At 38.9% G+C, this 24,675-nt stretch overlaps 1 long non-coding RNA gene and 1 other non-coding gene across 3 annotated transcripts in view; both read left to right on the forward strand.

The window, feature by feature from the left end:
• The window catches only part of LOC140691972 (uncharacterized), a 93,877-nt gene that overhangs the window by 22,693 nt on the left and 46,509 nt on the right, over nucleotides 1–24,675 (forward strand). For both annotated transcript variants that reach the window (XR_012067578.1, XR_012067577.1), the window contains exon 2: nucleotides 23,879–24,078. This is a non-coding gene — a long non-coding RNA (uncharacterized lncRNA). The remainder of the gene's footprint in view (nucleotides 1–23,878; nucleotides 24,079–24,675) is intronic.
• Nucleotides 23,831–23,956, forward strand: LOC116279224 (small nucleolar RNA SNORD22). The gene has a single exon (XR_004188602.1). It is a non-coding gene; the product is annotated as a small nucleolar RNA SNORD22 (small nucleolar RNA).

A 24,675-nucleotide genomic window follows, 5' to 3' on the forward strand; every position in this document is an offset into this window, starting at 1 on the left:
CAGCTTTTTTTTTTGTCTGTGAAACTCTTTATTTCTCCTTCTATCCTAAAGGATAGCCTTGCTGGATAAAGTATCCTAGGCTGCATCTTTTTTTCATTCAGGGCTTTGAATATATCTTGCCACTCTCTTCTGGCCTGTAGTGTTTGTGTAGAGAAATCAGCTGAGAGCCTTATGGGGGTTCCCTTGTAATTCACTCTTTGCTTTGTCTTGCTGCCTTTAGAATCATTTCTTTATCCTTGACTCTGGCCATCTTGATTATGATATGTCTTGGTGTGGGTCTATTTGGATTCTTCCTGTTTGGGACCCTCTGAGCTTCCTGTACTTTGATATCTGATTCCTTCTTTAAGTTTGGGAAGTTTTCAATCATGATTTCTTCAAAAACCTTTTCAATCCCCTTTGACCTTTCTTCCCCTTCTGGGACCCCTATTATGCTAAGATTGGGTTGCTTTATATTATCCCATAGGTCCCTTATGCTATTATCATTATTTTTTATTTGCTTATCTTTTAGTTCTTCTGAATGGGTGCTTTCTATTGCCCTGTCTTCTAGATCACTAATTCGTTCCTCTGCGTTAACTAGTCGGCTTTGCACAGCTATTAGATCATTCCTCATCTCTGTCAATGAGTTTACCCATTCTGCTTGGCTCTTCTTTATAGCTTCAATTTCGTTTTTGACATATTTTATCTCTCTAAGCACTATCTCTTTTAATTCCTTCAGCAATTTGATCTCTCCTTTTTTGAAATCTTGATCTAGTAGGCTATCAATGTCTATTTCATTGATCTTTCTTTCAGGGGATTCCTCTTGTTCTTTTAATTGGGAAAGGTTTCTCTGCTTCTTCATCTTGCTCATACCTCTCTGGCACTGTGGTTTATGGAGTATCAGTTGTCTATTTTGGATCTTAAGGATTTTATCTATCTAATGCCTATTTATGAATAGAACTTAGAAAAAAAAGAAATAATAAGAGAGAGAAAGATTTTTAAAAGAAGGGAGAAAGTGGGTTTGAAAACAGTGTATAATGAATAATAGAAGAGCGAGTTGAAGCAGATTATTAATCGGGTTGAGACGTCCTTTTAAAACCTTTAAAAAAAAAGAAAAAGAAAAAAAGGGTGGGGAGATGAATAGATGTATTTGAAGCCTGTGTCTAATCAATAACAGGACATCAAAACCCAAGAGAAATAGAAATGAATTAAGAAGTAAAAATTAAGAGAGTAATTGAAAATAGGACAGGTAAAAACAGATTTAAGAACAAAACAAAAAACAAACAAACAAAAACAAAACCAAAATCAAAACAAACAAAAAAAGGGGTTGGTGTTCTCCTTGAGTCTGTGTGCTTGTAATGTGAAGTCCTTCTGTCTTCGTCCTGTTTTGGAAGCTCAGCTTGTTTTCATAGGCCCTCAGTTGGCGCCCTCTTCTGTGCTGCTCCCAGCACCTGTTGGCAAGCAGATCGCGTCTCCTCCTAACACGGGGTCAGGTGCAGCTCTCCTCTGCTGTGGGCGGGCGGGTCACTGCCCTTCCGGATGCCGCAGTCAGATGTTGCAGACTGGCCAGGCAGGAGGGCGGGTCGTGCCCCCTCCCAGCACTTCAGTCAGGGGCTGGTTTCCTGCCCGACAGGCGGGGGGGGTGGGGGACGCTCTCCCTTTGCCTGCTCCACCGGCAGCTCCGCTGCTCTGTGCGGCTGCTCGCTCTGCCCTGGACGCTATCTGCGGGTGTGCTCCGGGAAGACCAAGGGGCAGCCTTGTCCCTACTCAGAGCCACGACCCAGCTCATTGTTTGTCTTTGTGGAGCAAGTTCTCTGAGGGACCAGGATGGAAGGATCCCACTTGCCCCGGGCTGTAGGCCAGTCTCAGTCTGGTCCTTGTGGCTGCTAAGCCCTTCGGTGCGGAAGCAGGTTTCGCCTCTGCCCCTGCTTGGGTGCTCAGCCCCGGAGAATATGGCGGCTCTGCCTGGGCCCCGCCTCTATTCCTCTGAAAAGTTTCCGCGGGTTTTCAGAGATGGGGGTATGCACCCTTCCCCCGAGAGCACATCAACCTTGCTGTTTTATGGAGGGCCCAGGTTGTTCTGTCCTGTACACCCACAGCCACGGCGCCCAGCCCCTTGCAGTCCCCCGGGGCTGCCTCTGTGCAGCCGCCCCCGTCCTCTGCCCGGCTTGTGCAGCCTGGCCCTGCCCGCCGCTGCCGGCCTGCGTCTCTGGCTGGGTGTCGGGTGGAGCTCTGTGACCGTTTAACTTAGTTCTGTCAGACAAGGGCTGCTCTGTTCAGATCCAAGCCTCGGAGGCTCCCCCTCCATCCTGCTGGCCTCTCAGTTGGAGAGGGGAGACCCACGGAGCGAGCGCCAGTCCTCCTTTGCCGCTCCCTCCCTACGGGACCCGACCCGCGCTGCTTTGCCTTTTGTTCTTTCTTTGTTCCTTTTTTCCTACCAGATTTTTGGCGTCTTTATCTTTTGAAGAGGGCGATGTTCTTTCGGAGTTCCGCAGGTGCTCTGGTTGGCTGAGTGAGTCTGTAGATGTGGATCTTGGTGTATTTGTGGGAGAGGGTGACTTACAAGCGTCCTTCTACTCCGCCATCTTACCTCTTCTCCTTCTCCCACTTTTATTTTATTTTTTTCAACATTTTTATTGATTTATAATCATTTTACAATGTTGTGTCAAATTCCAGTGTTCCTCACAATTTTTCAGTCATTCATGGACATATACACACTCATTGTCACATTTTTTTCTCTGTGAGTTATAACATTTTGTGTATATTTCCCTGTGCTATACAGTGTAATCTTGTTTATCTATTCTACAATTTTGAAATCCCAGTCTATCCCTTCCCACCCTCCACCCCCCTGGTAACCACAAGTCTGTATTCTATGTCTGTGAGTCTATTTCTGTCCTGTATTTGAGCTGAATGCATGGAACTATAGTGAGTGAACACATGCTAGTCCAGATTTCACCCTGGGGTGAAGCCCAGTGGGCCCCAACCTGATACCTGTTCTCATCAGTGCCCAAATGCATGCAATACAGAAACTAGTACCTTGGGTATTTCCCTGAAAATTCTAAACATTGGCTATATGTTTCTACCTTCTTTCCCTCAGGAAGAAATCAAATGCTGGGAGTTTTCTCTCACTTGCATTACACTGAGACCGTTGAGAGGGACTGTGGTAAATGAGTGACACAGATTTTTCTGCTGCCTTTGATGCAAATGATTTCACACTGAACTAGAATGCAGGAGCCTTTTAACTAATTTCTGGATTTCTTGCAAAGTGTATTTGTGTATTTTTGAAATGGTTTATCTGTGTTTGGGAAGGAGGATCTGGGGTTTCCTATTCCACCATCTTGTTGATATAACTTGTCTCCATTTTATTATTTGTTTTCTGTTTGTTCTCTGTTTTTATTTTCTCTTCAAATATCTTTTCACGTCCACATTCTTTTTTATCTCCTTCTGGGTCTCCAGTGACATAGGTATTAGATCTTTTATTATTGTTTCACAGACCCCTGAATCTCTCTCTCTCTTTTTTTTTTCCTTTTTTTCCATTCTATTTTCTCTCTCTTTTCAAACTGGGTCAGTTGTACTGATCTGTCCTGAAGTTCACTGATTCTATTCTGTCTCATCTGTACTCTAGTATTGACTTCATCTAGCAATTGAAAAAATTTTGGTCATTTAACTTTTTTTCAGTTCTGTAATTTGCATTTGACTCTTTTCAAAAATAAGCTCCTTTTCTCTAATGAGATTTTTTATTTTTTTCATTTTTTCAAGATAATTTTTAATTGTCTGTTGAAGCATTTTTATGATAGCAACTTTGAAATTGTTTTTGGGTAACTTTAACAACTAAGTAATCTTGGTATCGGTATCAGTTAATTGTCTTTTTTTAATTAAAATGTGGTTTTCCTGGTTCTTGGTATGAGGAGTGATTTTTGATTGCCACTTGGACATTTTGGTTACTATTTTAGGAATTTTTTGATCCTACTTAAATCTTCTAATTTAGCAGCAGTCATCCTGTTTAGGTCTAGAATGTAGGTCCTTGCCTATTTTTGTGGACTTTAGGTCCTATGACATTTTAGTTGTCAGTCATTTCAATGTTATTCTGATCTGCTTTGTTTTTCTAATGCTGCTGCAGCTCCTGTTCATTCCACATTGGTACCACCTGCCAAGCATAAAACTTTCTTAGGCTACCTGGTGTCACTGGGCCGCCGTCTTCTGCAGGAGTTAAGGCAGAAGCCACTGTGACTGTATCTTCTCAGCCACTGGATAGAGAACTGGGACATGGTGGTGCCCAGGTGTGGAACAGGAATTGGTTTGGCCTAGTGGATTACTGCTTCCACTGCAGGCAGGCCAGTCTGCAGTTGCCATCATTATTGAGCTGGGGCTGGGTTGCTGTGCTTGGGCTTTGATGATCCTACCATGGGACACCAGTATCGTTTTTTTGTGAAGCAGAAGGTAGGATGACTCATTAGGGTTTTAAAGTTTCTACTGTGGGCAGATCAACCCATGTGCTCATGTCCTGGTTGTGGAGTAGTGGTTGGGTCTGGCAGGGGCTTTACAGCTACCTTTGTGTCCTGATCAGATCATCCTCTGGTAGCCCAGTTGTGAAGCAAGGGTTGGGGCTCCCGACTAGGTCTCTATTGGACTTCCCCTTTCTCAGCACCTTGGCCAAAGAAAGCTGTCTTTACTTTCTTTGCTATGCCTATTGGTAGCTGTGGATTGCAGGCCTCCTGGTGCCTAGTCTGGGATATTTAGGAAGTAAAATGAAAACTCTGGGAACTCACAGCATTGTTGTTCTTCAAAGCTTGAGGTCCCTATCCTGTTTACCTTCTTTCCATATTATGGAATCATTTTTTCTTGTCTGTTTATTATTTCCAGAGTATTTACTTGTATTTAGAGTGAGGGAGCAGGGTGAAAATGAATCTACACTGTCTTGTTCCAGCAACTCTAGGTATATTTTAAAGGCCAAACTAACAAGTTTGCTGATGGGTTTTGCTTGGCATGTGAGAGAATAATCAAGGGTGGTCCCTAGGATTTTAGCCTAAGCAATAAAATGAATGGTAACACCATATACTAAGAAGGGAAACACTGGTGGAGGACTGATTTTGTGAGGCTGGGACTGGGAATTAAGGATTCTGTTGTAGATATGTTAAATTTGAGATATTCAAGTGATGATGTCTAGTACACAGTTGGATTTACAAACTTGGATTTCAGAGATGGAGATATAATTTTGGTAGTCATCACATTAGAAGTGATATTGAAAACCACAAGAGTGAATAAAATCACTTACAGAATGAATGTAGATAGAAAGGAGAAGTCCAAGGACCAACCCTGGCACAATCCAATGCTGAATGTTAGGGAAGTAGAGAATTTAGTAAAGGAAACAAAGGGAATAGTCAATGTGATAGGAAAATAAAGACAGCTTGTCATGAAAGCCAAATGAAACAAGTGTTTTCAGAAAAAGTCAGTGATGGATTGTAACAAATGCTGCTGAGAGATCAAGATGAGGACTGGGGATTTGGTAATATGATGGTAATATGAAGATTATTGGTGATCCTAGTGAGAGATATTTTAATGGAACCCTGAGCTCAAAAGATTGATTGGAGTGGTTCTAAGAGGATGACAGGAAAGGAAATGGAGTCAGGGAGAATAGAATTATTTGGAGGAAATTTCTAAATTGAGAGCAAAGAAATGTACATTAGCTGTAGTTTTTTTTTCTTTTTAATGAGAGATAGTAGAGTATGTTTGTATGCTGGTGGGAATTATTTAGTAGAGAGGAAAAATTGATGATACAGGAGCAAGAAGAATTGCATCAAGTGTTTAAGAGAAGAGTTGGCCTTAGTAGAAGGAACAATTTATCCATAGTAACAGGTAGGGGGGCAGAGTATATCAGTACAAATGCAGGTAGAATGAAGAACTTGTGGTGAAAGGACAGGCAAGTTCTCTTTTGATAGATTTTTTTTTCCTGAAACTAAAAGAAAGGTCATCAGCTTAGAATGAGAAGGGAGGAGTGTTGAAGGAGAGAGGAGAGATAAGATGTGAAATAGCAATCTCAACAAGTGGGAAAGTGAACCAACCAGGGAAACAGAATAGGACTGTTGGACAGCACTCATTGCCCACTTCAGGCTTGTGGTTATAAATTTAAAGTGAAACAAAATCACCATGGTTTTGTGGGTTTCACTTTCATTCTTAAAATTTTGAAAACAATCACAGATTTAGAGAAAAATTGGACATATATAGTACAAAGATCTTTTAAAGACTACCATTTGAGAATAAGTTGCTGACCAGATACCACATCACTCCTGAATACTTTCATGTGTGTTTCCCACAAACAAAGGCATTCTTTTATACAGCCACAAAGCAACCAGCAAAATATAAAAAATTCACAATGATATTATAGTACAGTCACATCATTAGAGCTTATTCATGTTCTAATAATTGTCTCAATAATCTTTATGGAAAAAAATAATTGAGAATCTTGTGTTACATTTAGCTGTCATATATCTTTAGTCTTCTTTAGTCTTGGAATAGTTCCCTACTCTTTCCTTGACTTGTATGACTTTGACACGTTTGAAAATTACATAGTTATTTACATCTATGTTTATTTATATATCTATAAATATTAAAACTCATGAATTCTAAAGCCAATCTAATACCATAGGATTTATTCTATTTTTTTCCCTTTATTTGTAACAGTAAGAAACCAAGCTTCCATTATCTTTAATGAAGCAATCCCCTTGTAACCAATCTCCCATTTCCACCATCATTCCCTTCCTAATGGGGATGGTATAATTTTATTCAGGCTTTGACTTCTCATTCCAGACCACTCCCCCAACAACACACGTGGACACCTACCTCACCATGTTTGGGCTCTAATATCCTATGTCAAGCTACCCTTTGGCATGTACGCCTCCCTCATCCTGCTTTGGTTCTAAGCCCTGGCCATCCCCCTCTATGTGGACTCATTTCCCCAACACACTTCAGCTCTGAGTCTCCTCTCTAAATCTAATGGATACCATGCTTATTACATTTGAGTTCTGATACCCCACAACAGGTACCCACCCCTATACTCACCCCCTTGGGCTCTGACATCACACACCAGGATTCCCTCTGGTTAGATGCCTTCCTCACTCTGTCAAGGCCTTGACATCCCATGACAATCGATCATAGATAACTCTTTCCACTTTGGACACCTTTCTTTTTCTTGTTTTATCCCACTTACTGGCTTTAGGACTAAATTATTTGAGAAGAGGAAAGGGATAATTGAATTCAACTTGGGTTGGTATTCTAACAAGGAAGTACAGTTGTCCCTTGATATCCATGGGGGGATTGGTTCAAGGAGCCCCCACCAGATACCAAAATTTGCAGATGCTCAAGTCCTTTATATAAAATGGCATAGTATAACAAATATAGTTGGCCTTCCATGTCCACAGGTTTCACATCAGTGGTCTCAACCAACTGTGGATGTGAATCCCGCAGATACGAGGGAGTTGAATGTATGACAAAGGGAGAGAGAGGCAGGGGAGTTGAGCTGATACATACAAGGAATGAGTATGGTGATAGACTGTGGGATCTAAGCTGCATAAAGACAGAAGAGTCAGAGGTGATGGAGTGCACAAATTGGATGTACAAAGGATTTTAGGAATAGTGGTTTTCTAGATTCAATAAAGAGGTGGGTGATGCTCAGAGAGTAGTGTGCTTGAAAATGTGATTTTAGATGTAGTATCATAGGTAAAGGTCTAGGATCTGACCATGGGAGATGGTAGCTCAGGTAAGGTGGAGGAAAAAAAATCACTGTAGGTGAAGAAATGCATTAAGGAACTGAGAATACAGAAAAATGTTTATATGCAAACAGTGAATGTATAGCATTAGAAAAATTTAGGAATACTAGGGAAACAACAAATAAATACTATTCTTAGCTTAAATTTTCTATACTGTTGGGTGAGAAACCATTGGTGCTATCATGAAATTAATTTCATGAGTTATGCTCAGTAACTTTTAAAGACATGAAATGGGCAAGAATAGAAAAAATTAGAATATGTGTAAAGGTAAGTGTTATTTATGAAACTCTTTTGCAATTAGTAATGTATTTCTTATTGTGGCTCATGGTTGAAAATGTTTGGAGACCGCTGTCTTAATATAATCTGTGGCCTCCAGATGGCAGGCATATTGTAAAGTAGTAATGGCAGCAAAGTTTGAATTAGGCTGTGGAAGTTTCTTGGGCTGCTGGATAAAACTAACATTTATAAAGTCTTCCAGTTTACTGCTAAATCTTACAAACTATCTTTAGAAAGCATCTGTAATAGTGATTCTCAAGAGGGAGGTACTAAGAAAGCCCTTTGGTGTGGTGATGGAAGATTTCCCCTAGGGGGCTTTTGCAAAGTACACAGGCCTCCTTTCCACCTTGACTGCACTAGTGAGCTTTCCTTAGGGAGCTGTAGTCCTCACCACTCCATCCAGTTTCTAGAATATCTTCAACAGGTGTTTAACTTCTGCTTAATCATTTCCAAGACTCACAATCTCACAAAGCAGATTTAGAATGAATCTGTTGAACTTCTTCAAATGTGTAACTTTTAGCCCTCAGTCTTGGTCTTGACTTCTATAATGATGTAGACTAAGTCTAATTCTTCTACCGAATAATCTTTTAGTAACTTAAGAACATTTTTTCTTACCTTCTGAAATGACTTCTTTCATTCCCTGATGTCTTAGAAAGACAATATAGCATGGTGCCTAAATTTTGGGCTCCAGAGCCAGGTTGCCTGGGTTTGAATCTGGCCTAGTAGTTTACTAGCACATGTGATTCAGAGAAAATTACATATTATGCCTGGGAAATGGGGGCAATTAACAGATAGTATCTACCTCATAGAGTTGTTGAGACCAGTAATTTATTTAGAACAGTGCCTGACATATACTATGTACAAAAGAAATTAGCTATTTATTATAGAACAGACTTCTTAGTTCTTTCATCATATTAGTTATTTTCCTCCTGGATAGAATGTGTCTTCTTAATTGTCTCTTCTTAATTTTAATTGTTTTTTTTAATTGTCTCTTCTTAAACTACGTAATTTATAACAAAGTATAGTAATCCAAGTGCAGTCTAAGACTGTTGTTCTTATTCTGAACCCTCTACTTCTTTTGATGCAGAGCAAAACTGAAATATGTTAGGGATTTTTTCTGTTGTTGTTGTAAGCAAGACACACCAATGATCACACTGATTGTATCAAATAATCTTGTTTTCAAATGGACTTCTGTTGGTCCAGGTTTCTTAACTACCCTGAACTTGAAATAGTTTTTTTTTAAACCTAGATGCTACCTTTATATTCATACCTGTGGTGAGCTGAATAATGGCTCCCAAAGATATCCAGTCCCAATCTCTAGAACCTGTGAATGTTGCCTTATATGGTAAAAGGGGCTCTGCAGATGTGATTAAATTAAGGATTTAGAGATGAGGAGATTATCCTGGATTATCTGGGTAGACCCTAAATGACATCATAAGTGTCCTTATTAGGGGGAGATATGATGTGACCAAAGAAGGCGGCAATGTGACAACTAAAACAAGATGCTACACTACTGGCTTTGAAGATGGAGGAAATGGTCACAAACCAATGAATGAAAGGAACATAGCTCTAGAAACTAGAAAGGACAGTAGACTCTGGAGGGAATATAGTCTTGCTGATACCGTGATTTTGGCCAAGTGAAATTAAATTTGAACTTCTGACCTACAAAACTGTAAGGGAAAAATATGTTTTAACTCACCAAGTTTGTGGTAATTTATTTCAGCAGCCATAGGACACTAATGCATACCTATTATGTTTCATCTTGTTATTTTGAGCCCATTATTCTGGCCTGTCAAGTTTTGTTGTTGTATTTTTTTAAAATAGAACTTTTGCTTTATTAGATGTTGAGTACTATGTATGGATATAATTCAAGATAATGTTAGTAATAATATCTCTAATTCTCTTGATAATACTTTATATAAATATTAACCCCATTATATAGATAAGAAAACTGAGGTTCAGAGTGGTAAAATCATTTGTCCAAGATCATATAATGAGCATCTAGTCTTTAAATACAGGTTTGGAGTAGGGGAGGTTGTATGTGTTTGGGCATAGGGGTTATGTGGGAACCCTCTGTACTTTGCTTTGAACCTAAAATTTCTCTAAAAATAAAATTTATTAATTAAAAATTTAAAGTAGAGCCAGGGCAAAGGAAACCATCAACAGAATTAAAAGATGACCTACTGAATGGAAGAAAATATTCGCAAATCATGTGTTTGATAAGGGGTTAACTTCCAAAATATATAAACATTTCATACTACTCAGTAGCAAATAATCAAACAACCTAATTAAAAAATGGGCAGAAGACCTGAATAGACATTTCCCTAAGACATACAGATGACCAACAGGCATATGAAATGATGCTTAACCTAGCTAGTCATCAGGGAAATGCAAATCAAAACCACAATGAGGTATCACCTCACATCTGTCAGAATAGCTTTCATCAGACTATTTTCAAAATATTTCCTATTTTTTTATTTTCTATTTTCAACAAAATATTTTCAAAATAAATTTTTCAAAATAATGCTAAGACGTTATTTTACCTTTTTTCTACTGTGTTAATATTTCCACTGATAGGACAAAAGCAGTTACATTTTAGCACAAATCAAGGAAGTGGCATCAAACTATACAGTAATTACTGTATTCTTCACCACCACACAGAAAAAAATCAGTTTCACTTAAGAAGGGACTTGATGAGAAAATTTTAAATAATTTTATTAATTCTTGACCCTAAATATATCATTTAGTATTTTGTGACAAAGTAGGAATTACATATAAAGCACTTATGCTACATAAAGAAGTATTATGATTGTTTTGAGGAAAAGCATTTGTATGATTGAGTTGAGTCAAACTAGCAGTTTTTTCATGGAATACCATTTTTACCTGAAGGAACAACAGATCAAAAAAAAAAAAAAACTATGGCTAAGCAAACTTTGATATTTCACAGATATTTTCTCAAAAATTGATGAAGTGGGCCTGCCATTTCAAGACAAATAACTAAAAGTATTGTTACAAATGATAAAATTTGTGCTTTCAAGGGAAAATTAGAATTTTGGAAAAATTGTGTTCATTACTATGAGCTTGATAGCTTTCCAGTACTTAAAGACTTTTCTGATGAGATCATTGGGGATATTAAATGAAGTGATTTTTTTATGTTGTGTAATGAAATAGGTCAAAATTTGGAAGATCTGTATAACTCAATGAGTCACTACAAATGACTAAAACTTGATGTTAGAAAATCAGGCATGGGTAAAAAAGATGCATTCTAAGTTCAAGACAGGCCCTTCTGGTTTCTGGTCTGGCATGTAAATGGTTTGGAAGTCATCACTTCATCTAACAAGTAAAAAAGCTGAATAAACTGAAAAAAATCACAAACTTTCTTAGAGCCACCAGAGACTTGAGGTTACAGGGCAGATTGCTACACTTTACCTCCCCAAATTGGAGAGAGAGACACAGATACAGATACCACAACACACCAAAGCAAAGACCCTCAAGCTGAAATCTCCATGAGAATCAGTACTAGGGTAGGAAAACCTGCACTGTAATTGACAAATAGCTGGGGGTTCAGTGTGGACAAGTGTAAGACTTAAAAACTCTAGGGGTATCCAGTCTTAAGGGGGCACACTCACACTATTATGAGCTTCACCTTCAGGAGCTCTACCAGGTTCTCAGAGTGAAGATTGGAGAAAAATCTTCTGTTGCCAGTAGCGAGGGGAAAAACAGCCATTTTGAAATACACCAGAACATTTTTGTTATTAGCCTGCTCTGAAGAGAAATTGTTTTATAAAGTCTAATCTATCTGGTTTTTCTCAGAGCCTAACTGACTTAAGGGACGAGAAATACCTGACAAGGGAAGAGAAATACCCTCTCACCATCCTGTGCCACCTAAGTGGAGGAGAAAAATGAAAAGGATTTATGAAATTTATAGTCCAGGAACAAAGGCTCAATAAAAGACTGAGACCAAATCATACGACTATAGAACACGTGCCCTCCTCCCCCATTTCCACCACATTACTAAAGGCCTTACTTACCACAGTTCATTTTACCCAGCACTTCATTTCCAGCATTTAACAAAAAATGATGAGACATGCTAAAAGGAAAAAGACACAGTTTGGGTGACAGAGCAAGCATCAGAACCAGAGTCAGATATGGCAGGAATCCTGGAATTATTACACTAGCAATTTAAAGTAATTATGATTAATTATGCTAAGGACTCCAGTGGAAAAAGTAGACAATGTGTAAAAACAGATGAGTGATACAGGAAGACAAAAGGACATTCTAAAAAGAAATAAACAAGAAATTCTAGAGATAAAAAGCACTGTAATAGAAATGAAGAATGCCTTTGATGGGCTTATTATAATAGACTAGACACAACTGTGGAAAGAATCTCTGAACTTGAGTATATGTCAGCAGAAACTTTCAACACTGAAAAGCAAAGAGGAAAAACAAACGAACCAGAACAGAATATCTAAGAACTGTGGGGTAAGTACAAAAGGTGTATCATATTCGTTTTTTTTTCCTTTGGTTTTTTTTTTACATTTTTTTTATTGAGTAATAATCATTTTACAATGTGTCAAATTCTAGTGTAGAGCACAATTTTTCAGTTATATATGAACATATATATATTCATTGTCACTTTTTTTTGTTATGAGCTGCTACAAGATCTTGTATATATTTCCCTGTGCTATACAGTATAATCTTGTTTATCTATTTTGCATTTAAAAATCCCAGTCTGTCCCTTCCCACCACCCGCCCCCTTGGCAACCCCAAGTTTGTATTCTATGTCTATGAGTCTGTTTCTGTTTTGTATTAATTTTTTTTAAATTCCTCATATGAGCGATCTAATACGGTATTTTTCTTTCTCTTTCTGGCTTACTTCACTTAGAGTGACATTCTCCAGGAGCATCCATGTTGCTGTAAATGGCATTATGTTGTCGGTGTTTGTGGCTGAATAGTATTCCATTGTATAAATATACCAGACCTTCTTTATCCAGTCACCTGTTGATGGACATTTAGGCTATTTCCATGTCTTGGCTATTGTAAATAGTGATGCTATGAACATTGGGGTGCAGGTGTCATTTTGAAGTAGGATTCCTTCTGGATATAAGCCCAGGAGCGGGATTCCTGGATCATATGCTAAGGCTATTTTTAGTCTTTTGAGGAATCTCCATACTGTTTTCCTTGCTTCCCTCTCCCACTCTTAATGATTTAGACGTCTTCTTTTATAATTTTGTGTTTATTCTTTTTGTAATTCATGGCAGTTATCTCCTTTCCAGTTATGAATTTCTCATTTTTGTAGCATCCTGCTTCTTTTCTATTTAGAGTAGACCATCAATATTTCTTTTAGCATGGGTTTAGTGTTGCTAAACTCTTAGTTCTTGCTTGTCTGTGAAGTTCTTTATCTCTCCTTCTGTTCTAAAGGATAGCCTTGCTGGATAGAGTATACTAGACTGCATCTTTTTTTTAATTCAGGACTTTGAATAAATCTTGCCACTCCCTTCTGGCCTGTAGTGTTTGTGTAGAGAAATCAGCTGAGAGCCTTATGGGGGTTTCCTTTTAACTCACTCTTTGTTTTTCTCTTGCTGCTTTTAGGAGCATTTCTTTATCCTTAACACTGGCCATCTTGATTATGGTATGTCTCCAGGTGGTTCTGTTTGGTTTCTTCATGTTTGGGACCCTCTAAGCCTCCTGTACTTGGATATCTGATTCCTTCTTTAGGTTTGGGAAGTTTTCAGTCATGATTTCTTCAAAAACCTTTCCAGTCCCCTTTGTTCTTTCTTCCCCTTCTGGAACCCCTATTATGCATAGATTGACATGCTTTATATTATCCCATAGGTCCCTTATATTGTTTTCATTGTTTTTTATCTGCTTCTCTCTCTGCTGCTCTGATTGGGTGCTTTCTGTTGTCCTGTCTTCTAGGTCAGTTATTCGTTCCTCTGCATTATCTAGCCTGCTCTATACAGCCTTTAGGTCAGCTCTCCTCTCAGCAAATGAGTTTACTAATTCTACTTGGTACTTCTTTGTAGCTTCTATTTCATTTTTGACCTATTTTATATCTCTAAACATTATTTCTTTAAGTTCTTTCAGTACTCTGAGCACTCCTTTTATGAAATTTTTTTAAAACATTTTTATTGATGTATAATCACTTTACAATGTTGTGTCAAATTCCAGTGTTCAGCACAATTTCTCAGTTATACATGAACATATATATATTCATTCTCACATTTTTTCTCTGTGAGTTACCATAAGATTTTGTGTATGTTTCCCTGTGCTATACAGTATAATCTTGTTTATCTGTTCTACAATTTTGAAATCCCGTCTATCCCTTCCCACCCTCCACCCTCTTGGCAACCACAAGTTTGTATTCTATGTCTATGAGTCTACTTCTGTTTTTTATTTATGCTTTTTTGTTTGTTTGTTTTTGTTTTTGTTTTTTAGATTCCACATATGAGTGATCTCATATGATATTTTTCTTTCTCTTTCTGGCTTACTTCACTTAGAATGACATTCACCAGGAGCATCCAGGTTGCTGCAAATGGCGTTATGTTGTTGGATTTTATGGCTGAGTAGTATTCCAATGTATAAATATACCACCTCTTCTTTATCCAGTCACCTGTTGATGGACATTTAGGCTGTTTCTATGTTTTGGCTATCGTAAATAGTGCTGCTATGAACATTGGGGCGCAGGTGTCATTCTGATGTAGGGTTCCTTCTGGACACAAGCCCAGGAATGGGATTCCTGTGTCATACAGTAAGTCTATTCCTAGTCCTTTGAAGAATCCCTACACTGTTTTCCATAGTGGCTGCACCAAACTGCATTCCTACCAGCAGTGTAGGAGGGTTCCCTTTTCTCCACAGCCTCTGCAACATTTGTTATTTGTGGGTTTTTGAATGATGACCATTCTGACTGGTGTGAGGTGATACCTCATTGTAGTTTTGATTTGCATTTCTATGATTAGTGATTTTGAGCATTTTTTCATGTGCTTTTTGATCATTTGTATGTCTTCCTTGGAGAATTGGTTGTTTAAGTCTTCTGTCCATTTTTGGATTGGGCTCTTTGGTTGTTTCTTATTAAGTAGTATGAGCTGCTTATATTCTGGAGATCAAGCCTTCATCGGTTTCATTTTCAAAAATTTTCTCCCATTCCGTAGGTTGTCTTTTTGTTTTACTTATGTATTCCTTTGCTGTGCAGAAACTTGTAAGTTTCATTAGGTCCCATTTGTTTATTCTTGCTTTTATTTCTTCTAGGAGAAAATTTATGAGATGTATGTCAGATAATGTTTTGCAATGTTTTCCTCTAGGAGGTTTATTGTATCTTATGTTTGTCTTTGATGCATCTTGATTTGATTTTTGTATATGGTGTAAGGGAGTGTTCTGGCTTCATTGTTTTACATGCTGCTGTCCAGTTTTCCCAACACCATTTGCTGAAGAGACTGTCTTTATTGCATTGTATATTCTTGCCTCCTTTGTCTAGGATGAGTTGACCAAAAGTTTGTGGGTTCATTTCTGGGCTCTCTATTCTGTTCCATAGATCTATACATCTGTTTTTGTACCTATACCATGCTGTCTTGCTATCTGTAGCTCTATAGTATTGTCTGAAGTCTGGGAAAGTTATTCCTCCAGCCTCTTTCTTTCTCTTCAGTAATGCTTTAGCAATTCTAGGTCTTTGATGGTTCCATATAAATTTTATTATGATTTGTTCTAGTTCTGTGAAATATGTCCTAGGTAATTTGATAGGTATTGCATTAAATCTGTAGATTGCCTTGGGCAGTGTGACCATTTTAACAATATTGATTCTTCCAATCCAAGAGCATGGGATATCTTTCTAATTTTTAATGTCTTCTTTAATTTCTTTCAACAATGGTTTATAGTTTTCTGTGTCTAATTCTTTCACCTCCTTGGTTAGATTTATTCCCAGATATTTTATTACTTTGGGTGCTATTTTAAAGGGGATTGTTTCTTTACTTTTTTTTCTGTTCATTATTTGTTAGTATAAAGAAATGCAACTGATTTTTGAACGTTTATCTTGTAACCTACTACCTTGCTGAATTCTTCAAACAGCTCTAGTAGTTTTTGTGTGGACCCATTAGGGTTCCCTATATATAGTAACATGTCGTTGGCATATAGTGACACTTTTACCTCTTCTTTTCCTATTTGGATCCCTTGTATTTCTCTTTCTTGCCTGAGTGCTGTTGCTAGAACTCCAGGACGATGTTGAATAGGTGTAGTGATGGTGGGCATCCTTGTCTTCTCCCAGAGTTTAGTGGGAAGCTTTTGAGTTTTTCACCACTGAGTACTATGCTGGCTGTAGGCTTGTCATATATAGCTTTTATTATTTTGAGATACGTTCCCTCTAAACCCACTTTGGTGAGAGTTGTTATCATAAATCGGTGTTGAATTTTATCAAATGCTTTTTCTGCCTCTGTTGAGATGATCGTGTGGTTTTTGTCCTTTCTGTTGTTGATGTGATGTATTACATTGATTGATTTGCATATGTTGAACCACCCTTGTGTCCCTTGGGTGAAAACCACTTGTTCATGATGTATATAATCTTTTTTATGTGTTGTTGGATTCTATTTGCTAATATTTTGGTGCATATTTTGACTTGTGTGTTCATCAGTGATATTGGCCTATAATTGCCTTTTTTGGTAGTGTCTTTGCCTGGTTTTCGTATCAGGGTGATGGTGGCTTCATAGATCATGGATTTGGGAGTAATTCCTCCTTTTCAATCATCTGTAAGAGTTTGAGAAGGATTGGTATGATTTCTTCTTTGTATGTGTGGTAGAATTCCCTGGTGAAGCTGTCTAGTCATGGACTTTAATTTTTAGGGAGGTTTTTTTTATTGATAATTCGATTTCATTCCTCATGATCGGTTTGCTCAAGTGGTCAGTTTCTTCTTGATTCAGTCTTAGTGGACTGTATGTTTCCAGAGACTAGTTCATCTCCTCTAGGTTATCCAGTTTGGTGCCATATAGTTTTTCATAATATTCTTGTATGATATTCTGTATTTTCATGTTATTTGTTGTAATTTCTCCATTTTCCTTTCTTATTTTGCTAATTTGTGCTCTCTCTTTTTTCTTCTTTGTGAGTTTGGCCAGAGGTTTGTCGATTTTATTTACTTTTGCAAAAAACCAGCTTTTGGTTTCGTTGATTTTTTCTATGGTCTTGTTAATCTCTATTGTATTTATTTCCTCCCTGATCTTTATAATTTCCTTCCTTCTCTGCCTTTTGGGGCTTTTTGTTGTTCTTTTTCTAATTCGTTCAGCTGGTGGGTTTAATTGTTTATTTGAGATTGTTATTCCTTTTTGAGGAAGGCCTATATCGCTATAAACTTCCCTCTTAGCACTGCCTTTGCTGTGTCCCATAGATTTTGAGTGGTTGTGCTTTATTGTCATTTGTCTCAAGGTATTTTTTAATTTCAGCTTTCATTTCCTCATTGAGCCTTTGTTTTTTTAATAGCATGTTGTTTAATCTACATGCTTTTGTTTTTTTCTGTTTTGTGTCTCTGTTGTTGATTTCGAGTTTCATGGCATTGTGGTCAGTAAAGATGCTTGAAATAATCTATCTTCTTAAAATTATTGAGGTTTCTTTTGTGCCCAAGTACATGATCAATCCTGGAAAATGTTACATGTGCACTTGAAAATAAAGTATATCATATTTTTGGGGGGTGTAATGCTCTAAAAATATCCACCAAATCTAATTTTTCTATTGTATTATTTAATTTCTCTGTTGCCTTATTTATTTTCTGTCTGGAAGATCTGCCTAGTGATGTTAATGTGGTGTTAAAATCTCCAGCTATGATTGTATTCCCATCAATATCTCCCCTTTTCTCTGTTAGTAATTGTTCTATGTACTTAGTTTCTCCTATATTGGAAGCATGTATATTAACGAGTGTAATGTACTCATCTTGTATCACTACTTTAATCATTATAAAATGTCCTTTTTTACCTTTCTTTATGGCGTTTGTTTTAAAATCTATTTTTTCTGAAATCAGTACTGCAACACCCACTTTTTTGGCTTTTCCATTTGCATGGAATATCCTTTTCCATCCTTTCACTCTCAATCTATATGTGTCCTTCTCCCTAAAGTGGGTGTCTTGTATGCAGCATATTGAAGTTTCTTGCTTTATTATCCAGTCTGCCACTCTATGTCTTTTAAGTGAAGCATTTAGTCCTTTAACATTTAGAGTGATTAATGATAGATGTGTGTTTATTGCCCTTTTGATCTTCTTTTTGCAGTTCATTTGGTATTTCCTCTTTGTTCCTTTCTTGTTCCTTTTGTGGTTTGGTAATTTGCCTTTGTATTATCATAGATTTTATTTAATTTTTATGACTCCCTTGTAAGTTTTCGCTTGTGGTTACTCTTTTTCGTAAATCTATTAGCCCATTAATATAATTGTTTTTATTAAATTGATAGTTACATGATCTCAAACCTATCCTACCATTAAAAAAATTTATAGAAGAATGAAAAAAATATATTGTATATTTCCCTGCCTCCCTCTCCCAGTCTCAATGATTTGTATGTCTTCTTCTATAATTTCGTGTTTTCTTTATTTGTAATTCATGAGTTAGCACCTTTCCAGTTGTGAGTTTCTCATATCTGTAGCATCCTGCTGCTTTTCTATTTAGAATAGACCTTTCAGTACTTCTTTTAGCATGGGTTTAGTGTTGCTAAACTCCTGCAGCTTTTTCTTGTCTGTGAAATTCTTTATTTCTCCTTCTGTCCTAAAGGATAGCCTTGCTGGATAAAGTATCCTAGGCTTCATCTTTTTTTCATTCAGGACTTTGAATGTATATTGCCACTTCCTTCTGGCCTGTAGTATTTATGTAGAGAAATCAGCTGAGTTACAAGTTCCCTTGTAACTCAGTCTTTGCTTTTCTCTTGCTGCCTTTAGAATCATTTCTTTATCCTTGCCTCTGGCCATCTTAATTGTGATATGTCTTGATGTGGGTGTACTTGGGTTCTTCCTGTTTGGGACCCTCTGAGCTTCCTGTACTTGGATATCTGATTCCTTCTTTAAGTTTGGAAAATTTTCAGTCATGATTTCTTCAAAAACCTTTTCAATCCCCTTTGTTCTTTCTTCTCCTTCTGGGACCCCTATTATACATGTTTTATGTTATCCCATAGGTCTCTTATGCTATTTTCATTTGTTTTTATTTGTTTCTCTTGTAGCTCTTCTGATTGGGTGCATTCTATTGTCCTGTCTTCTAGGTCACTAATTCGTTCCTCTGCATTATGTAGTTGGCTTTGCACAGCTTTTAGATGATTCCTCATCTCAGTCAATGAGTTTGCCCATTCTACTTGGCTCTTCTTTATAGCTTCAATTTCATTTTTGACATATTTTATATCTCTAAACACTATCTCTTTTAATTCCTTCAGCAATTTGATTATTCCTTTTTTGAAATCTTGATCTAGTAAGCTATTGATGTCTATTTCATTGATCGTTCCTTCAGAGAATTTCTCTTGTTCTTTTAATTGGGAATGCTTTCTCTGCTTCTTCATCTTGCTCATACCTCTCTGGCACTGTGGTTCATGGACTATCAGTTATCTATTGTTGTTCGAAAGGTGTTTATCTGTCTAATGCCTATCTACGAATGATCCTTAGAAAAAAAAGAAAAAATGAAGAAAATTTGAAAAGAAGGGAGAAGAAAAGTTTTGAAAACAGTGTATAATGAGTAATAGAAGAGCAAGTTGAAGCAGAATTGCAATCGGCTTGAGACATCCTTTTAAAACCTTTAAATAAAAGGGGAAAAAATGAAAAGATGTATTTGAAACCTGTGTCTAATCAGTAACAGGACATCAAAACCCAAAAGAAATGAAAATGAATTAAAAGTAAAAATTAAGAGGGTGGTAGGAAATTGAACATGTAAAAACAGATTAAAAAGAAAAAGGGCGGGTCGGTATTCTCCTGTAGTCTGTGTGCATTTAATGTGAAGTCTTTCTGTGTTCATCCTGTTTTGGAAGCTCAGCTTGCTGTTTCCAGAGGCCCTCCATTGGCGCCCTCTTCTGTGCTGCCCCCAGTACCTGTAGGCAAGCAGATGGCGCCTCCTCCCAACACTGGGTCAGGTGCAGCTCTCCTTTGCTGTGGGCGGCAAGTCACTGGCCCTTATGATGCTGCATTCAGATGTTGCAGACTGGCCAGGTGGGACGGTGGGTCGCAGCCCCTCCAAGCATCGCGGGCAGTGTCTGCGTTCTGCCCGAAAGGTGGAGGGCCACTCTCCCTCTCCCAGTGCCGGTACCTCTGCTGCTCTGTGCCGCTGCGTGCTCCGCCTCGGTTTGGCGCTCTGCAGGTGGGCTCGGGGAAGACCGAGGAACAACCTTGTCCCTGCTCCAGGCCAAAACCCAACTTGTTTGTCTTGGCAGAGCAAGTTCTCTGAGGGACCAGGATGGAAGGATCCTATCTGCCTCGGGGTGTAGACAAGTCTCTGTCTGGCCTTTGAGGCTGCTAAGCCCTTAGGTGCGGATGCAGGTTTCACCCCTGCTCCCGCCTGGATGCTAAGCAAGGCTGGAGGATATGGTGGCTGTGCCTGAGCCCCACCTCTCTTCCCCCAAAACCTTTCTGTGGGTTTTCAGAGATGGGGGTATGCACCCTTCCCCCCAGGGCACATCAACCGTGTTGTTTTATGGTGGGCCCAGTTTCTGCCCTGTGCACCCACAGCCACAGTTTGCAGCCCCTTGCAATCCCCTGGGGCTGCCTCAGTGCAAGCGCCCCTGACCTTTGCCTGGCTTGGGCAGCCTGGCCCTGCCCCCAGCTGCTGGCCCGCATCTCAGCCTGGGTGTCATCAGGACCCTCTGTAACCATTAAATTTAGTTCTGTCAGTCAAGGGCTGCTCTGTACAGATCCAAGCCTTGGAGGTTCCCCCTCCAACCTGCTGGTCTCTCAGTTGGAGGCGGGAGATCCAGGGAATGAACTCCAACCCTCCTTTGCCGCTCCCTCCCCGTGGGACCCCTCCCGCTCTGCTTTGCATTTTATTCTTTCTTTTTTCCTTTTCTCCTACCAAATTTTTGGCATCTCTATCTTTTGAAGAGGGCGATGTTCTTTTGGAGTTCCTCAGGTGCTCTGGTTGGCTGAGTGGGTCTACGGATATGAGCCTTGTGCATTTATTGTAGAGGGTGAGCTACGAGCATCCTCTACTCCGCCATCTTCTCTCTTCTGCCTTTTTTGAAATCTTGATCTAATAGACCATCAATGTGTATTTCCTTTATTGTGCTTTCAGGGAATTTCTCTTGCTGTTTTAATTGGGGGTGGTTCCTCTGCTTCTTCATATTGCTCATATCTCCCTGGCACTGTGGCTTAAGGAGTATCAGTTATCTAGTTCTCCTGGAGATGGTGTGCTCTTAATGATTTTATCGAGAGGTCTTTGTGTCTTCGCCCTGTTTTGCATACTCAGCTTATTGTTTCCAGAGTCCCTGTGTTGGCGCCCTCGTCTGTGCTGCTCCCAGTGGCTATTGGCTAGCAGTTCGTGCCCCTTCCCAACACTGGGTATGGTGCTGAGCTCTTACCCGGTGGGCAGGCGGGTTTCTCCCCCTCCCGATGCCGCAGTCAGATGCTGCGCTTGGGGGAGGCAGATGGGCTGATTGCACCCCTTCCCAGCACCATGGTCACGTGGCTGTGTTCCTGCCAAGAAGGCGGGTGGCTCCCTGTCCTCTCCTGGTGCCGGTTGCTCTGCTGCTCTGTGCAGCTGCCTGCTCTGCCTCAGGTCGGCACGCCAAAGGCTGGCTCAGGGAAGTCTGCAGAACAACTCCACCCCTGCTCTGTTCAAAAACTCAGTTCTTTGTCTTGGCAGTGTGAGTTTTCTGAGGTGCCATGGCAGAAAGATCCTATCTGCCACAGGCTGTAAACAAGTCTCAGTCCTGCGTGGGAGGGTATGGAGCCCCAGGGTGCGGATTCAGGTCTCAGCCCCACCCCCGCCCGGGCGCTGCGCACAGGAGATGGTGGCTGTGGCTGAGCCCCGCCTCTCTTCTCAGGAGAAGCGCCAGTAATGGCGGTGCAGGTCTGAGGAGATAAAGGCTATGGCACACCAGCCCTGCTGCTTTGCTTATTTTTACAGTTTATGGGGGACCGAGGTGGTTCTGCTCCATATCCCCTCCCAGCCATGGCGTGCAGCCCCCTGCAGTCCCCCGGTGCTGCCTCAGTGCAGCCACCACAGTCCTCCACCCGGGTCAGGCAGCCTGTCCCTGCCTGCAGCTGCCAGTTCATTTCTCGGGCTGGGTGTCACGGGGACCCTTTGTGCCTGTTTAACTCAGTTCTGTTGGTCAAGAGGTGCTTGGGGCAGATCTGAGCCTTGGAGGCTCCCCTTCCATCCCACTGGCTTCTCTGTTGGAGAGGGGAGACCCAGTGAACAAGCGCCAGTCCTCCTTTGCAGCTTCCTCCCCACGGGATTGGTCTTGCACGGTTTTGCTTTTTCTTCTTTCTTTTCTCCTTTTCTCCTACCAGATTTTTGGCGTTTTTATCTTTCATAGAGGGTGATGTTCTGTCGGAGTTCGGCAGGTGCTCTGGGTTGGCTGATGAGGTCCGTAGATGTGAGTTTTGGTGTATTTGTGGGAGAGGGTGAGCTACAAGCATCCTTCTACTCCACCATTTTGCTTCTCTCTCCCTGGTGTATCATATTTGTAATGGTAATACGAGAAGGAGAAGAAAGGAAAGAACAGAAGAAATATTTAAAGCAATAATGACTGAGATTTTCCCCAAGTTAATGTCAGACATCAAATCACAGATCCAGGAAGCTTAGAGAACACAAAGCAGGATTAATGCAAGACAAAAACAAAGACAAAAACAACAACAATAACATCAAAACCCCCAAGGCCCCTACACCTAGGCATATCATATTTCAAATTGCAGAAAATCAAAGATAAGGAAAAAACTCCTAAAATAATCCAGGGGAAAAACACCTGACCAATACAGGAACAAAGGTAAGAGTTGTAGTCAGGAGTCATGCAACCAAGAAGAGAAAGGATTGATATCCTTTAAGTGTTGATATAAGAACACAGATCTAGAATTCTATTTCCTTCAAACTTATCCTTCAGAAGTTAAAAATAAAGGCTTTCTGAGATAAACAAAAATTAAGGAAATTTGTTGTCATTAGTTCAGCCTGGTAAAAATGCTAAAAGAAGTTCTTCAGAAAGAAGGAAAATGGTATAGGTTTGAAACTCAGATCTATATAAAGAAAAATAATTAGATCAACTAATTGATCTAATAGATAACAGTTTGTTCAAAAATAATGATATCAATGAATATATTTTGATTATACCTTCTGTTTAAGCCAGATGAATGACAGCAATGATACAAAGAATGAAGGGAATGAATTAGGAATATTTTCTTACTACTTCCTAAAATGGTGAAAGTAGTATGAAATCCTAGCAAAATTCTGGAGTGAATTACTAAATAGATGGTTGTACTACCTGTGATGCCATAGAGTGTTGTTTGAAAAGTGGACTTGAATTAGTTATAAATGCACATTGCAAACTCTAGGGCAACCACTAAAAAGAGTGAAGTGTAATAGATAGGCTAATAAAGGAGAGAAAATGGAATCATATGAAGACACATACAGATTAAAGGAAAGGAATGGAGAAAGTTATACCAGACTAACACTAACCAAAGGAAAACTGGAGTAGCTGTATTAATTTCAGACAGAGCAGACTTCAATGCAAGGAAAATTATTAGGGATAAAGTGGAGCATTACATAATTCTCTAAGAAAACATAACAGTCCTTTTTATGTATGTGCCTAACATCAGAACTTCAAAATACATGAGACAAAGTGTAAGACTGATCAACAAATTTTAATGTGTTAGAACAATAAAAGGTCATTTATCCCAGTAAAGAAACATTTACATGACTTCCCTTCTATCCTGGTCCCAGGTCCTAAAAAGGTGAACCCACTGGAGCTGGCTGGGGGAGAAAAGAAAAGTTTATTACAAAAGGAACTGTCTGAGGAATCATAAGGATTTCTAAATATGGAAAAAGGAGAAATAATCACTTGTTAAAAAATCAGTTGTATACTTTTTTCACATCTGAAGAAAGAAGGCACATATAATGCAACTGTTGGAAGACATCAAAAGGTAATTTTCTATTTATTGCTTGTACAGTCTAGCTGTTCAAATTATCATACAGTCATTTCAGCATTTTTCTAAATAAAATATTTTTTAACCTTCAAAAAAAAGAAAGTAATTGGTATAGTTAGGGTTCCACATTGCGACCAACCTTTAGGAAACTATCATTTGTCAAATTTTGGTATAGCATCAAAGAATACCCAGAACTATCTGAAAAGAATATTAAAATATCCCACCTTTTTCCAGTTATATATCTGGAATTTTCTTCATAAATTTCAACCTGAACAACATTTTGAAGCAGATTTGAATGCAGAAGCAGATATTAGAATCTCGCTGTTTTCTGTTAAGCTGTATTTTAAGAGATTTGCAGAAGTGTAAAACAGTGCTACTTTTCCCATTATTTTTTGTTTTGTAAAATATAATTATTTTTAAAGGTAGTTTTTTAATAAAATATATTATTTATATTACCATATAATGGGTTTATTATTGCTATTTTAAATATATTAGAAGTTAATTTTTTTCTCAGCCCTAATATAGTTAATATTGATAAAATCCACATTCAGAACATTAGAACAGCTAGTTGTTCTGTTAGTCTTTCCTCAATTA

Source organism: Vicugna pacos, chromosome X (assembly GCF_048564905.1).
Source record: "Vicugna pacos chromosome X, VicPac4, whole genome shotgun sequence".
Classification (NCBI taxonomy): Eukaryota; Metazoa; Chordata; class Mammalia; order Artiodactyla; family Camelidae; genus Vicugna; species Vicugna pacos.